At 41.1% G+C, this 12,899-nt stretch overlaps 1 protein-coding gene across 6 annotated transcripts in view; it reads left to right on the forward strand.

Annotated features, from left to right (window-relative positions):
* The first annotated feature begins 9,254 nt into the window (after positions 1-9,254).
* fancc (FA complementation group C) overlaps positions 9,255-12,899 on the forward strand; it is a 40,460-nt gene continuing 36,815 nt past the window's right edge. Inside the window, exons 1-3 of one of the 6 annotated variants that reach the window (XM_065011693.1) lie at positions 9,257-9,366; positions 12,379-12,458; positions 12,564-12,679. The gene's annotated coding sequence lies outside the window, so the exon portion shown is untranslated. Of the gene's footprint in view, positions 9,367-12,378; positions 12,459-12,563; positions 12,680-12,899 lie in introns of all 6 variants that reach the window. The other 5 variants (XM_029638291.2, XM_029638296.2, XM_029638290.2 and 2 more) reach the window with 5 other exon arrangements.

Genomic DNA, 12,899 nt, shown 5'->3' on the forward strand with positions numbered 1-12,899 from the left:
AACAGAGGCTATGCTACAGGACTGCTTTGCTAGCGCTGACTGGAATATGTTCCGGGAAGACCTCCACAATGAAGGTGCCACCAACCTCCTGTGATTGAAGCCAACTATGGCTCACCTTCCACCCTGCACTTTGTAGCCATAGAACACGTCCAAATTTCACCAAGAGGAGGTGAGGAAGCTGTCAGCTTGACGTTGAAATATCAGTCCCCTGTTCGCATCCTTTACAATGGATTAAAGTGAGCATAAAGAAGTCCATCTCTGCAAACTCCTTTGTACCTTGAATTAGTCCTTTTGGGAGTTTTTCTCGGTAAGCCATTCTCATGATTTTTGTCATTGTTGTTGAGGACCCCTCCTTTTCTTTGTTTGCTGAAGCGTGAAGGCCCACCTGAACTCTTACCTCTTTGCAACATGTTTAATCATGCCATAGAGGCAGAAAAGCTCCCAGACACACTTGAACAAGCACTGACCACAGTTTTGTTAAACCTGGGAAAGATCCTCTGCTTTGTGGGTCGTATAGACCAATACCTTTCTTTAACACTTCATATAAGATTCTTGCGAATGTCATAGCTCTTAGACTAGATCAAGATCTTCCTGACTTGGTGGGTATGGACAAAACAGTCTTCGCAAGAAACCTGATAATATCCGAAGATACTTTAATATTATGCATTATGTAGAGAATGACCAAGAACCTGTAGTGGCGGCTTCATTAGACGCAGATACGCTTTTTGAAACGCATAGAATTGAACTGCCTGTTTGAAGTTTTACAGAGGATGTCGTCTGATAAGATAACTAATCAAATGTTCGGTAACTCAGAACCTGACCGATGGAAATGCTTCCTGCTAGTTCCCCCTATCACAAGACAGGGTTGTCCCTCTAGTCCTCTCCTTTTTCCCTTTGTCTATCGAGCCCTCGGCGGATGCTTTTAGATCTCATCCATCCATGGTGTTCGCATAGGTGTGCTTGAACATCTGGTCTCGCTATACGAGGATGACATTTTTCTTTACCTCACTAAACCAGAAGTTTCACTCCAAGCATGAGTTGACATCCAGAAAGAGTATGGGATGGCAGGATTTTCCAATTTCTCTTATTGTGCAGATCAATTGTGTATAAGATGAACTTATTACAACAATTATTGTTCCTCTTTCAAACCTTGCACTTTCCTATTCCCAACGTTTTAACTTAATAGGAAGGTCTCTTCATTTCAGTGTAAAGGTAAACCTCCCAGAGTGAAACTCCCAACTTCATGCAGCCTATACTCAGAATGAGGGCCTACTCTACCTGACTTCCAGTCCTATTACTGGGTATCTCAGTTAAAGGCTGCGTGGGTATACCAAGATACAACAACAAGTTCACCCTCTTGGAGACAGATAGAGGAAGAGTGTCTTTCCCCTGTTTCATTGGCATCTATACATTATATTAGCCCAATGGGTCTCACAACTAACCCTTTCAGTAAAAACACTCTAAATATATGGATTGAAGTCTGTAGACAAATAGACGGGTACAGATCTATACATGAACACCTTTCTATAATAACCCCATCTTACCCAAACCCCTGAGAGATGGTATTACATGTTCATGGTTAAACAAAGGAAATAAAACACGTGGTCATCGGTATAGAGAAGGTGAACTATCATCCTTCCAACAACTGGCATCTCACTTTCAGTTACCTCAAACTCATTTCTTCAAGTAGCTACACATTAGGCATTATATTGCCACTCAACGGGGAGGTAGGATTCAGCCCATGAGTAAATCTACAACTGATAATCTGTGGTTGGAGAGGAAAGGGGTAAAGGTTTAATTGCTTTGAATGTACTCTGGTCTTCAAGCTCAAGCTGATTCAGATTCAGAGTGTTTAATGGTCACATGTACAGAGTTGCAGGTGTGATTGCAGAGTACAGTGAAAATCTTAGACTCCAACATGCAGGACTAAGTGAAATAAAATAATGAAAATGGTAATATAAAAACAATAGATATAGAAATAGCACGTTATAAATCATAACAACTGTAGCAGTGATGAATAAATAAATGTCCATTGGGGTGGAGGCAGAGTAAAGACTGTTGAAGGGGTGGGGGGTAATGACCATAGTGGGAGCAGCATGATCATTGAGGGGGTGTGGAGACCAGGTGAAACAAAATTATAATATACTTTATTAATATACTGTATTAATATACTGTATTAATAGACATTGCATCATCTGTGGACCTGTTAGGACCGTAGGCAAATTGGACTGGGTCTAGGTTTTCTGGGATAATGGTGTTGATGTGAGCCATGACCAGCCTTTCAAAGCACTTCATGTCTACAGACGTGAGTGCTATGGGTCGGTAGTCATTTAGGAAGGTTACCTTAGTGTTCTTGGGTATAGCCTGGAGGTGTGTTTTGGGTCATTGTCCTGTTGAAAAACAAATGATATTCCCATTAAGCACAAACCAGATGTGATGGCGTAACGCTGCAAAATGCTATGGGAGCCATACTGGTTAAGTGTGCCTTGAATCTAAATAAATCACAGCTCGTGTCACCAGCAAAGCACCTCCACATCATCACACCTCCTCCTCCATGCTTCACATGTGCAGAGATCATCCGTTCACCTACTCTGTATCTCACAAAGACAGCGGTTGAAACCAAACATTTCAAATTTGGACTCATCAGACCAAAGGACAGATTTCCACCGGTCTAATGTCTGTTGCTCGTGTCTCTTGGGCCAAGAAAGTCTCTTCTTCTTATCGGTGTCCTTCAGTAGTGGTTTCTTTGCAGCAATTCGACCATGAATGCCTGATTCACACAGTCTCCTCTGAACAGTTCATGTTTAAATATTTATGTTACTTGAACTCTGTGAAGCATTTATTTGGGATGCAATCTGAGGTGCAGTTAACTCTAATGAACTTATCCTCTGCAGCAGAGGTAACTCTGGGTCTTTCTTTCCTGTGGCAGTCCTCATGAGAGCCAGTTTCATCATAGCACTTGATTGTTTTTGCGGCTGTATTTGAAGAAACTTTCAAAGTTCCTGAAATTTTCCACATTGACTGACCTTCAAGTCTTAAAGTAATGATGGGCTGTTGTTGCCATAATATGGACTTGGTATTTTACTAAATAGGTATATCTTCTGTATACCAACCCTACCTTATCACAACACATCTGATTGGCTCAAACGCATTAAGAAGGAAATCCATTATATTAATGAACTTTCAACAAGGCACACCTGTTAATTGAAATGCATTCCAGTGACTACCTCATGAAGCTGGTTGAGAGAATGCCAAGAGTGTGTAAAGCTGTCATCAAGGCAAAGGGTGGCTACTTTGAAGAATCTCAAATATTAAATATATTTGGATTTGTTTAACACTTTTTTGGTTACTACATGATTCCATATGTGTTATGAGTAGGTGTCTCCAAACTTTTGACTGGTACTATATATATATACAGTGGGGAGAATAAGTATTTGATACACTGCCGATTTTGCAGGTTTTCCTACTTACAAAGCATGTAGAGGTCAAATGTTTTATCATAGGTACACTTCAACTGTGAGAGACGGAATCTAAAACAAAAATCCAGAAAATGTAAGTAATTAATTTGCATTTTATTGCATGACATAAGTATTTGATACATCAGAAAAGCAGAACTTAATATTTGGTACAGAAACCTTTGTTTACAATTACAGAGATCATATGTTTCCTGTAGTTCTTGACCAGGTTTTCACATACTGCAGCAGGGATTTTGGCCCACTCCTCCATACAGACCTTCTCCAGATCCTTCAGGTTTCGGGGCTGTCGCTGGGCAATACGGACTTTCAGCTCCCTCCAAAGTTGTTCTATTGGGTTCAGGTCTGGAGACTGGCTAGGACACTCCAGGACCTTGAGATGCTTCTTACGGAGCCACTCCTTAGTTGCCCTGGTTGTGTGTTTCGGGTCATTGTCATGCTGGAAGACCCAGCCACGACCCATCTTCAATGCTCTTACTGAGGGAAGGAGGTTGTTGGCCAAGATCTCGCGATACATGGTCCCATCCATCCTCCCCTCAATACGGTGCAGTCGTCCTGTCCCCTCTGCAGAAAAGCATCCCCAAAGAATGATGTTTCCACCTCCATGCTTCACGGGTGGGATGGTGTTCTTGGGGTTGTACTCATCCTTCTTCTTCCTCCAAATACGGCGAGTGGAGTTTAGACCAAAAAGCTCTATTTTTGTCTCATCAGACCACATGACCTTCTACCATTCCTCCTCTGGATCATCCAGATGGTCATTTACAAACTTCAAACGGGCCTGGACATGCGCTGGCTTGAGCAGGGGGACCTTGCGTGCGCTGCAGGATTTTAATCCATGACGGCGTAGTGTGTTACTAATGGTTTTCTTTGAGACTGTGGTCCCAGCTCTCTTCAGGTCATTGACCAGGTCCTGCCGTGTAGTTCTGGGCTGATCCCTCACCTTTCTCATGATCATTGATGCCCCACGAGGTGAGATCTTGCATGGAGCCCCAGACCGAGGGTGATTGACCGTCATCTTGAACTTCTTCCATTTTCTAATAATTGCGCCAACAGTTGTTGCCTTCTCACCAAGCTGCTTGCCTACTGTCCCGTAGCCCATCCCAGCCTTGTGCATGTCTCCAATTTTATCCCTGATGTCCTTACAAAGCTCTCTGGTCTTGGCCATTGTGGAGAGGTTGGAGTCTGTCTGATTGAGTGTGTGGACAGGTGTCTTTTATACAGGTAACGAGTTCAAACAGGTACAGTTAATACAGGTGATGAGTGGAGAACAGGAGGGCTTCTTAAAGAAAAACTAACAGGTCTGTGAGAGCCGGAATTCTTATTGGTTGGTAGGTGATCAAATACTTATGTCATGCAATAAAATGCTAATTAATAACTTAAAAATCATACAATGTGATTTTCTGGATTTTAGTTTTAGATTCCGTCTCTCACAGTTGAAGTGTGCCTTTGATAAAAATTACAGACCTCTACATGCTTTGTAAGTAGGAAAACCTGCAAAATCGGCAGTGTATCAAATACTTGTTTTCCCTACTGTATATATATATACAGTATATATATATATATTTGTTTGTTTGAATTAAGTTATATTATTTTAGTTTTGATTACTGCACTGTTGGGTAGAGTATACAAGTTAAGCATTTCACTGTACTTGTTCATGTGACAATAAAACTTGAACTTCAACTAATACATGTTTAGCATGTTTGAAGCAACAGTACTATAAGACATGCATGCACATTTACTCAAACATACACACATAATGCATGCACACACACACAGTCGCACACACACAAACTACATTAGCTCTGTTTAAACAACTTCTTCCTGCCATATGGGCAGGCTGCTCGGGTCTGCTCTGAAGCCCTTTCTAGGTGATTTGTCAGTGGAGCCACTCAGGCACACTAGGAACCTCTCAACGTTTGTTTTGGGTTCCAGAGGGACAGACTCTGAGACCCCAAATTCCTGTCCATAGTGTGCACTCTGCTCCACACAAGAGGACACTGTGCCTAGTATCCACACACACACACACACACACACACACACACACACACACACACACACACACACACACACACACACACACACACACACACACACACACACAAACATGCACACACATGAAGGTATACACAGATATGCTCACGCTCACACATATACTCTAACTAACACAGCATTGTCGAAGGCTTTGAGACCTAGCCACTCCATTTCAGGCACTGCTCAGTAGGGCCTCAGAGGACCACATGACAGGTTTATCTTTCACACCTCCAAGGACTGTTCAAGGTTAGGACTGGGTTTAAGGAAATAATACGCTCTGGTTTGATTGATTAGTTCAATTTGACAATTTGCAAAGCTATTCCATGACTATGTTGAAACAACACTATGTCGAGTGTGGTGAAAGACAAACGATAAGGCTAGAAAAGTAAACAAACAAACGTCTGAGGTCATATGTCCAATATCCACTCATATGTAATGTCCAATATTCCACTTCCCTTCTCTATCATTTAATATCCTTATGACACCCTTCTCCTTCCATATCCCTATGACATAGCCCTTTTCTATCTTACTCTGGTTACAATAACGGGGGTGCTGCTCTATGTGTCTGACATCACCTTCCGAAGATCCAAGTCAATTGTCTGACAAGGAGTTACAGGCTATATTTCTGCTCTAGAAGTCCACTGTTGTGTTGTAAGCATGGTATCAAATCTTGGTGCAGACAGGTAGGCATACAAACGACATTGGGATCATATTCTTACAGATAACGAGAAAGAGGCAAAGAAGACAAGGAAAGGAAGCCATTTTACAGTACTGAGACAGAGACCCACCCAGAGTGATTGATCTTGAGGCAACATCTGTCTCCAGAAGGTAAGCGTTAAGAAAGACCAAATTGCTCCCGTAAATACCTTCCCCAGCGCACCACGGCAGTGCACTTCAGTTCTTCCTATGAAGACAGCAGTGTAGAATGAAGCATGGTTACAGATGTGCCAATTAGAGCCCACAAAATGGCAGCATTGTCTGCAGGTCTCAGCCTAAGCCTTGCTGTCCTGTTTCTTATTGAGGGGCTCAGTCAATGCTGCTCTGCCACACCACACCACACACAACTCTCTCTCTCTCTCTCTCAATTCAAATAAATGATCTCTCTCTCTCCATCACTCTCTCGCTGTACAAGGGGATAAGTGGATGATGTATGACAACTTGCCACGCCACTGATGACACAATGACTGCTAACGCTCTGTAACATATTTTTCTCTTTAGAGTGAAAACACAATACAACTATCTATGATGCAAAATATGTTCCTGGCACACAGCTGAATGTATTTGTGTCAGAGGGTTTTTCTTCACTTTTTGTTAATAGCCTATATTTACTAGCCTACTGTTATAACCTACCAAGAGTGTCTTTCAGTGTTAGTGTCAAATTCATTACAATCTAGGTCTTTATAATAACCTTATCCCACATTTCCCAAAGCATTAATATCCTCCATGCAATATCACTGAACAAAAACATGAACACTCAACAATTTCAAAGATTTTACTGAGTTACAGTTCATATAAGGAAATCAGTCAATTGAAATAAATTAATTTGTCTCTAACCTATAGATTTCACATGACTGGGAATACAGATATGCATCTGTTGGTCACAGATATCGTAGAAAAGGGTAGGGACGTGGATCAGAAAACCAGTCAGTATCTGGTGTGACCACCATTTGCCTCATGCAGAGCGACACATCTCCTTTGCATAGAGTCGATAAGACTGTTGATTGTGGCCTGTGGAATGTTCTCCCACTCCTCTTCAATGGCTGTGCAAAGTTGCTGGATATTGGCGGGAAATGGAACCCTCTGTCATACATGTCGATCCAGAGCATCCCAAACATGCTCAATGGGTGACATGTCTGGTGAGTATGCAGGCCATGGAAGAACTGGGATATTTTTAGCTTCCAGGAATTGTGTATAGATCCTTGCAACGTGGGGCCGTGTATTATCATGCTGAAACACGAGGTGATGGTGGCGGATGAATGGCACGACAATTAGCCTCAGGATCTCATCCCGGTCTCATCATCAAATCAAATTGCCATCGATAAAATGCAATTGTGTTTGTTGTCTGTAGCTTATGCCTGCCATACAATAACCCCACTGCCACCATGGGGCACTCTGTTCACAATGTTGACATCAGCAAACCGCTCGCTCACACGACGTCGACGTCATACACACTGTCTACCATCTGCCCGGTACAGTTGAAACCATTTGCCCACTGAAGTCGGTTAGAATGCCGAACTGCAGTCAGGTCAAGACTGGTGAGGACAACAAACATGCAGATGAGCTACCCTGTGACGGTTTCTGACAATTTTGGGCAGAAATTCTTTGGTTTTGCAAACCCACAGTTTCATCAGCTGTCCGGGTGGCTGGTCTCAGACAATCCCGCAGGTAAAGAAGTTGGATGTGGAGGTCCTTGGCTGGCATGGTTACACGTGGTCTGCGGTTGTGAGGCAGGTTGGAAGTACTGCCAAATTCTTTAATCATACTGTTTAATCAGCTTATTGATATGCCACACCTGTCAGGTGGATGGATTATCTTGGCAATGGGGAAATGCTCACTTACAGGGATGTAAACAAATTTGTGCACAAAAGTTGAGAGAAATAAACATTTTTTACGCATGACATTTTTTTGGGATCCTTTATTTCAGCTCATGAAACATTGGACCAACACTTTACATGTTGTGTTTATATATATTTTTCAGTATAGATATGATATATGATGTAGTGTACTATTATAATAGGCTCCTAATAATAAGCTACTAAGAGAGTTATACAGTGTACTTGGTCACTGATGCCTGGGGGTCCTTAGTGAAATTCTCACGGCAAAACATTTAAGTGGCACCCCTGTTGACGGTGGACAGAAATTAAAGTTTTGCCATGGGGCGTAGAATAATGTTGCCGTTTTAAAGCAAGTTTTCTGCAATTCTACACATTTTGCCATGGGGCTGCGAGAAACATGATGCAGCTGTACAGCTAATTTCCTGCAATACTACCCATGTTTGCCATGGGGTGAAGAAAAATGTTTGCTGTTTTAAAGCAAATTTCCTACAATTCTACCCATTTTGTAAGGACTTATACCATGCTAACATGACATCTGCCCTGCGTGCCCGGTCGGTATTCGGCCATGATTGCTACAAGTTTAGATAGCTGGCTAGACTAAATACCAATCTAAATATTGATAGCTGACATGGCTAATTAAGTGATGGCCAGTGACTGACATAACAACAGAAAATTGGGGGCCCTAACCTGGTGTCAATGAAGCATACTCTCCCCCAGCCTCCAACTGACATGTTCCTGTTCTCATGCTTCTACAAGCAGTGAGTAACAACAGGGTTTTTCCTTTGCATAGTGCCACCCAATGGTTCAAAGTGGAACCAACTGTAAGAAGGGGGGGGGGCAATATATATACGGCAGTATATAAAAAAGTGCAAATAATTATCCTTGCTACCTATTTGCTGTCAGCAAGTTATAGTGTAGTTGAACTAATTTCACTTAAATGCAAGTGTTGGCCTTATGCTATTTATTATCATACACACCAAAATTACTTTACTTTATTTATCTGTTCTAACGCCAATAAATGGAGCACTGGTCAAATCACAACAAGTTGCCCCTAAATACTGACCTAAAGTTGGTTTTGTATTTCAACATCTAATGGTAAAGTTTTAGATTTGGGCAGGGTCAACTGATCCTAGATCCGTACAAAGAGCCAACTTAAGGCGCGAGCGACCGCCCACGTTTGAGAAGGCGCGGTGGGACCTCAGCCAATGGGATTCGGACATATCCGGCTTCGCTGCAGAGGGAAGTTCACTGTTGTTACTTTACAAAGGAGAACGTTTTCTGATAGTGAATTTGAACACAACATACAGGTTGGTAATTTAATGTCGCTGATGGTGTATTAGCTACATACACATTTTATGACGGCTTATTTTAGGATAGTATGTAGCTACATTTGAAACAATTTTGATTGCTATGCTAGCTATGCCTTTGCTTGTGACAGCGCGTTAGCCAAACAAGCAGTAGTAAAACGTGGTGGTAAACGTTACTATTTTGATTCCTGCATCATTTATTTCCTACCTACATCACTCATGTAGGTTGAGTGTGTTTTGTGTGTCAACGGCAGGAGGACTTTCTGGGTGTCTTATCAAACGAGAGAGTGTATATTTACGTCTCAACCCGAGAGCATGAAATACTGACATCTCGAGGTGGCTCATAAGTATTGCATTCCAATTGAAGTACAGGTAATGGAGTAAAGTACTTAGGTAAAAAGACTTTAATGTACTACTTAAGTCGTATTTTGAGGGGTCTGTACTTTACTGTTTATATTTAGATTACTTTTACTTCACTACATTCCTAAACCAAATTTATGTACTTTTTACTACATACATTTTCCCTGACACCAAAAGTTCTCAATACATTTTAAATGCTTAGCAGGACAGGAAAATGGTCTAATTAACACACTTATCAAGAGAACATCCCTGGTCATCCCTACTGCCTCTGATCTGTTGGACTCACTAAACACGTTTCGTTTGTAAATTGTCTGAGTGTTGGAGTGTGCCCCTCGCTATCTCTAAATGAATAAAAACTAGAAAATGTTGCTGTCTGCTTTGCTTAATATAAGGAATTTGAAGTGATTTATACTTGTACTTTTGATACTTAAGTATATTTTAACAATTAGATTGACTTTTTATACCTAAGTATATTTAAAACCAAATACTTTTAGACTTTTACTCAAGTAGCATTTTGCCGGGTGACTTTTACTTGAGTCATTTTCTATGGAGGTGTCTTTACTCAAGTATGACAATTGGGTACTTTTTCCACCACTGAGTACAGTAAAAACAGTCACAGCACAGTTAACAGCATGCTCGTGTGGAATTTAGGGGCTTACATGATTCCATGTTAATGTCATAACATTTGTTTTAGCCATATACCTGGCTCTGGTTTTTGATAGTTACTTCTCTAGTTACCTTTTAATAAAGCAATTTTATAGAAAGTCTCTATTGAAAATGTTCCTAACATACAGTACATAATTTATATTCAGTTGCCATTAAGGGTGGCTGGAAAAGTGATGTATTTTATATCATGTGGAGCCTGAAAAGTTTTATTCCAATGCATTGTGTGTGAGATGTAAAAAGCGTAGTAGATCTGGTTTGGCAGAAGCAGTTACTGTGATGTCACCAACAGTAATAGAGCACAGAAGAACAGTGTGGGCTCCAATGTTTGCTTCTCTTCTAAACACTACTGGGTGACCAGACCAGAGAAGAAGATAATGTCTCATTAACAACTGCTAAGGGTGGTCTCATTTTGTACAATAACATCTGATGCATTTATGTTTAAATATGAAAATAATTAGCTACATTTCTTTTGTGCATTTTAGGGCCCTTTAGTTAATGTTCTGGCCTATGGTTCCTGTCATATTTTTGTGAACAGATGCACATTGCATAACACAAATGGGTGATTTGGCAGCAATTATATCTATTTTTTTATTGTTTATGTTTCTTGAAAAAATGTAACAGAAATAATTTTGTTGGGGTCCATTCCAATTTCATTCAACATTTTAATTCTTGAATTAAGAAGAAGTGGAGAATTTACATTTAATTAAATTCAAATTTTATAAATCTTCAAGTTATTGAATTGAAATTGGACTGTGTGGGCTTTTTGAGTATGAATTTGAATTAGAATTATAAAAACATTTTAAAGAAAAATACCACAAATGTTTTCATTAGTCCATACAGTCCCAAAATGTTTTGATCAAGTTTTCAAGATAAAAAAAAAAATACAGAAAGTCTAAATTAATACACTTTCAAAATTCGACCACTGCGACACAAAAAAAAGCCTGTTGCAAATTCGCAAGATTTTAGTTCTAGGTGTCCAAGATTAGCTAATACTTATAATCAAGGAAAGGGGATACCTATTTAGTTGCACAACTGAATGCATTGAACTGAATGTGTCTCCTGCATTTAACCCAACCCTCGCTGAATCAGAGAGGTGCATGGGGCTGCCTTACTCGACGTCCACGGCAGTTGTTGGGGGTTAACTGCCTTGCTCAAGGGCAGAATGGCAGATTGTTCCACCTTGCCAGCTCAGGATTCAAACCAGCAACCTTTTGGTTACTGGCCCAACGTTTTTAACCGCTAGGCTACTTGCCACCCCCTCAGTTATAATTCGAAGGTAGGAAACTATAAGAAGGAAACTACAGTCGATCAACCTAGTCTAGGCTAACACCTGATGGAACCTGCTTGATGCTAGGCTGTCTAAATGGGGGAAGACTCAGTATAGCCTATTGGAGAACTGATCTTTTATTCTTTTGAAATGACGTCAACAATTTAAGAAAACCTTCCTTTACCCAAAGTCCACAAACATATCTTCGAAAAAGTATTTTACAACAATATTGACTCAGTCGCATCTTATTTCACACTCTAAATGCATTTTTGGACAAAGCGCGCGTGTGTGTGTGAGCCAGTTGGGTATGCGGCATACCACTATACTCAACCTCTTGTGCGTTGAAAGCTGTGCTCCCATCACAGGTCAACAAGGGGCGTTTGTCCTTAATTTGGTTGGGCTTTTTTTCTCTCTTTTAAACAAGTAATTATATATTCACATCGCTGAGCCATAGGGGCTTTCCAGCAGAGATGATGGCAAGACATTAAACAAGTGGTGTGTAACGAGGTGGTCGTAAAACACAACCCGTGGTGTCCCTTACAGACCTATCATTATAGCTAAAAACAACAATAACACACGCCTGCCAGCTCCGGACACACACACTCTGTTCTCAGGCTACACACAAGCACATACACACCTGACACACACACACATCACAACCCCCCACCAGTTTATCCTCATCATCATAAAAGGTGAAGAATGTGTGGTTTATTTCTCAGTAGGGTTCGATGAGAGACGAGGAAGAGATGGAGAGAGATGGGGTTTCGGTCTAAGACGGCCCAGCACTCCCCTCCTTGCTGTAAGTTCAACTGTATTTGCCATTTACAGTACATGGGCCTACATCTGTGATACAAGCACGTGTTCTGAGATTCTCCATACAGCATGCTTTTTAATTCACTTCTAGGTTTAATCTGTATCTGTGAAACCGGCCCTAAGAGTCAGGGGCGACCGGTAGCCTAGTGGTTAGAGCGTTGGGCCAGTACCCGAAAGGTTGGTGGATTGAATCGTTGAGCCGACAAGGTAAAAATAGGTTGTTCTGCCCCTGATCAAGGCAGTTAACCCACTGTTCCTAGGCCGTCATTGAAAATAAGAATTTGTTCTTAATTTGTTCTTTAACTGAATAAAAAAGAGTTGGGCTACTTTAAAAAAGTGCCTTGTTCTCTACATCCTTGATGAGGTTGGGATGTCGAGGCCTGAGTCCTTTAAAACACTACCCTGGTGTTGTGCATGTCTGTTTTCT

Source organism: Oncorhynchus nerka, linkage group LG27 (assembly GCF_034236695.1).
Source record: "Oncorhynchus nerka isolate Pitt River linkage group LG27, Oner_Uvic_2.0, whole genome shotgun sequence".
In the NCBI taxonomy this organism is placed as follows: domain Eukaryota; kingdom Metazoa; phylum Chordata; class Actinopteri; order Salmoniformes; family Salmonidae; genus Oncorhynchus; species Oncorhynchus nerka.